Genomic DNA, 5,000 nt, shown 5'->3' on the forward strand with positions numbered 1-5,000 from the left:
TGACACTTACATGGTTGTTCAGGGCATTCCTTTATACATATTTCGCACTAGAAAAGAGTTAGACAGATAGAGAGAGAGAGAGAGAGAGAAAGAGAAGTAGAGAGTGAGTAATGGATACACGAAAATTACATTTTTTTTTTGTTTGTTTTTTTAAGTTTTACAGTTATTGAAGCATGAATATGGACTCGGAATATGCTTAGTAATCAGTCCCCCTTAACGCTATCTCTGACGACCTATCAGAAATTTCTGACCTAATGTTTTCTGCAAATCTTGATATTTAAGGGATAACTCCATGTGTGCTTAAATACCTTATCAAGCAATTGGGTCATTTGCCATTCATAAATTACATAAGGAAACCGCGCAAAGATCAAGTGAGAAAACTTTACGATTTACATTTATAGATAATATAACATGTTAATCGTTCACCAACATCCACGGGATTTGAAACATTTATGTTATTGTGAGTGAGGTGGGAAAGGGGGGGGGAGTTACTACCCGTAAGTTGAGGAATTTTCTATTAAAGTTCCCACGGATTGCGAACTTTTTAATTCTACCTTTTTAACCAAATTATTCCGAAAATATTGTCGGTCGTTATCAATCTATTGATGATGAGTCTTAGAACAGATAAGTCCCATCGTGCATGGTTTAAGCTATTGGAATTTTGAGTAAAACGACTTCGAAAACAAGTCAGGAGACGTTTTAAAATTTCAGATGGCTGAAATGAGATGCATATTTTGTAATGAGACCTGGGGATTTTGCTGTGCATAGTTGATGCGATGGAGGCGAAGATGTAATTCCAATGCCCATCTATTGCTTGGGAATCGAGCCCATCAAGATTGAATTAAAAGTTTTGTTGATTTTATTTAGAAGTAAACAGAAAGATCGTCTTTGTTTAGTATTGATGTGGAAATTTTAATGATGATAGGTATGTGGTCTGAACCAACGTTCGGACCGGGTTGTATGTGTGTGTGATTGGCAAGTGCTGCCCTGTTCCTGAAGACGAGATCAAGGCGGCCCTTTCCTGTGGTTATGCATGAGGTGAAGAACTGTAGTGGAATCTTTTGGTTTCAAAGATAGAAAAGAGTTACTTGCCGTATGCATTGGTAGAGGTGTAGTGTGGTGTAAGTGGCGTTGATGTCTCCGGCAAAGAAGATTGGGAGGTTTGTATAATTTTAAAAATCGGCAAGAGGCAGATTAGTTATGGAAAGGATAATAGGGCCCTGTAGGGTGAATATCCTGACTGTCATGAAGTCAGGGTGGGTGAATGGGAGGGTGAAATCTCGAAAGTGATGGTGGATTTTATGAGAATACAGGACCCCATGTGCAAACCCGTCTCCTATTTGCCTGGATGTGTAACCGTAATGCCGAATTTTAGAGCCCTTTGTGATGGCCATAAAATTCAGTATATCCACATCGGTGCGTTCTTGTTCTAGAAATTCGTAAAAATTATTACGTATAGAGATAAATGCCCTTACATTGTACGATCGTTAGCATTCCACGGCATGCAAGGTAAACCTGGGTTTACCTTGCATGCTGTAACCTGATCCCTATAGCGGTTCCGTGATCGAGCCTCGATCGACGGCTGCTCGAAGTCAGGCAGAGAGTCAGGACTCAGGGCAGAAGTCGTGGGAATCGGCGGACCAATTACGAATGTTTCCGGGCTGTCCCCTTGGAGGGGTACACTGCAAAGGCTCCCCCCCAGAGCTATACTACGACATCGGGAACGACGTCAATCTCGGGATGGTGTCATCCAACCTATGATGACTTTCTTTAAGTGCATGTTTAGTGGTGATATATATTTTTTTTCTTTCTTTTTCTGTGTTCTTTGTATAATCATGTGCTTGTGTGGTTTCTCTGGGTTTTCGTTGTGGTTGTGTTTGCAAAACGAGGGGTCAGTGTTGTGAGGAAGAATGAGGCTCTGGGTTAGTGTCTGTCAACTCATTTCCTCTGGTTTCAGTGGTTGTGGTGTACTCAGGAATGTTTGAATTGTCATCTTCGAAGATCTCTGGGACAGCAATGTTGGGGAATCCGTTTCTTTGTTACATGACTGGAACAATTTTGCTTATTTTTCGGCGTTCTATTTTGCAGCAATGAGGTTTACAAGTAAAATGGATTGGATTTTTGGGTTCGTATTTGATGTAATGGCGTTATGGGTTTGGGGATGTGGTGGCAGAGTTGCCCTGAAGATGCAGGTCGTCTGGGTGTGCTAGTATGAGTGGCAGCTGTTGCTGTGCAGTTTAAGCATTGCTCTATATGAATAAAGCACTCTGGTTCTAGGTTGTAAGTGGGAACCGATGTATTAAACATCCCCCCTTGAGAGAAGTTTCTGAGCTTCCTCAGGGGCGGAGACACGAATTTTGCCGATTCGTGACTTATAAACGGGTAGCTTATAAACGTCGAAAACAGTGACACCGTTCTTGGCGGAAACCTCCTGGCAGATGGACCGTGCATTTTGCCTTCGTTTCGGCGGAGGGAACAGGTGAAAAGCCGTGATTCTTTAATATCCTTTGGCCCTTGCCAGAAAGGAAAGGGGTAAGTTATTCGGGTTTGGCAACCTTCACTTTGAAGCCATTATGAACTGAAAATAGGTGTGTGACTGACACCCCAGTGAGTGAGATGATCTTCTGGAGAGCCACTTCACAAGAGATGGACTCTCCAGCATTTGATAATTTGATCTGATGATCCATGGCTTACGTCATACCGAAGGTGATGGATGATGGGAAGAAGGAGGCTAGCAGAGCTAATTCTATAGAGGCTGATGAGAGAGTAGGTAGTGAAGCACATAAGGTAACCAGCAGCTAGAACCGGTCGGGGTTGAGATCCTGCCGAAAGGGACAGAGTCTCTATGTGTTCGGCCGAACACCTTGCAGTGAAACCACTGGTTTGCCACTGTGCTTTGTGCTTTAATTACAAGTACTCAAGAATGCAATCAAAGGCACTAGCCCAAAGAAATGTTTTGCATGACTACACCCAAAGTAGTCACACAAGGCCCAATGTCGGGTGTCGAATCTCTTCAGCCACCCACAAAGAATCCAACAACAAAAAACTTCAGACCTAGTAATCCAGATATGATTTTTTAAATTTATTTTATTTTTTAATTATTTTTTTTTTCTTTTAGATTTACCAGGTTCAATACTGGCATGAGTTATGCCAGAGGCTACCTGTAGGTGTTTGGTTTGTTTAAGTGTATGTGTTTACTTGTTGAAGTGTGTTTATCTTGGTGGTGGGTTTGCAAAGATTGAGATCCAAACTTTGGCTTTCCAACAGGTGTTTTGTTAGTCTCTGAGCAACCAATATTGCTTCAGCGGTGTTTTTAATGTCGATGTTTGTGTATTGATGAGGTCTGATCTGTAATTGAGGGCAAGTGAGTAGATATTGTAGCAAAGGTTCAGATGTGATTTCGCAATATTTACATTCTCTGGGGATTCTTTCGGCTATTTCTCAGGAGCAGCGGTATCCTAGTCTCAGTCTGTGGATTATGATAGCCTGTTCTAGGAGTGGTTCAGGAGATAGGTGGTGGTGAATGTTGTAAGACTTCTTTATACCATTTTGCTGACAGTAAATTTTTGTAGACCCAAAGTATGTGTTGATTTCTGGCTGTTGTGTTTCTATGGTTGCTTTTAATTGGCCTAGGCTTGGTGGAATTTTGAACATTATCCTGGGGAAGTGTGCGGCTGCATATGCAGCTTTGTCTGCTTCATTTCCAATGATGCCTATGTGGTTCGGGACCCAAGTGAAATAAAACGTGATTTCTTAAGTGGAGAGTTTGAATTTTAGCTAGAATGGTGCTGGTTAAATTGACATTTTCGAAGATTTGTTTCTTAAAGGTTTGAAGATAGTCAGTATAAATATGCATGAGTGTTTCATCCCTAGTTAGGGCAGAGGAAATGGCTTCGTTTATTGCAAATAAGCAGTTGTTTGGAAGTCTCCATGTGGCAGTATATTGATTTGAGAACACAGCTGATCCAGAGTGGCCACTGTCTGCATCTACTGAACCATCAGTAAAGAGCTGAAGACTGTTTGGTTCTGTGTTGGTGTTGATTGTGTTAGCTATTTCGTCAAGTATATACCGTGGGCATAGAGAATACTTCGTTGGTAGCGTTATTTCAAATATGAAGGGTAATTCTGCTCAGGGAGGCTGCGGAGTGTAGTCGGAGTTTATGGTGTCTGTGCCAGCTTGTATTAGAGCGAAGTCAATTCTTCCAGCTTTAACAGCTTGAACGACCCTATTGGGGATGCTTGGGGAAGGTCTGGTTAGGTGTGGATATACTCTGTCTTTGAACAAAAGGTTTGTCTGAGGTGAGGCTTTTTGCCATGTAGGCGGCTGTGATTTGTTTTATTTTGAGTTGTAGGGAAACGAGGTTACATTCTGCTCTTAGGTTAGCTAGTCTTGTCCATCTTGGAGCTCCAAAGCTGGTTCACATGGCTTCAATTTGAATGCATCCCAGTTTGGTATACTCAAGTGGTAAAGGTTCTAGTAGAGATAAGGCGGAGAAGTCGATTATGGAACGGATGGGCTGAATATGAAATGTTCTGAGAATTTTGAAACCTGCTCCTGAAGTGGATGCTAGCTTTCTGAGGGCAGTACTTTGTTGAATGTATTTTAGTTGGAGGCTGGAATGTAGGCCGGATGCGGATATGTGACCGAGGCATTTGGCAAAATCTACCCATAGTAGCTGTTGGGAGGCCAGAGATAATTGCATGTTAGGTTTATTTTCAGAAGTAAACAGGGCTGAAGTTTTGGCAGGGTTAATTTTTAGTTTTAATGAGTTGCATTTTAGAATGATTATGTCTGGAGCATGTTGTGAATTTACTAATCAAGAAGATCCAGTGGCGACAAGCTGAAGATTGTCTGTGTAGGCAAATAATTTTGTGTTTGGTTTAAAGATAAGTGTTACCAATTTTTCTACTAGTAAGTTAAAAAGTGTGGGACTTAACATTCCTCCTTGGGGTGTGTTTTTTTGAAACTGCATGTCTGGAAATTTGACCTTTGAATTTGA

Source organism: Penaeus vannamei, chromosome 23 (genome assembly GCF_042767895.1).
Source record: "Penaeus vannamei isolate JL-2024 chromosome 23, ASM4276789v1, whole genome shotgun sequence".
Lineage (NCBI taxonomy): Eukaryota > Metazoa > Arthropoda > Malacostraca > Decapoda > Penaeidae > Penaeus > Penaeus vannamei.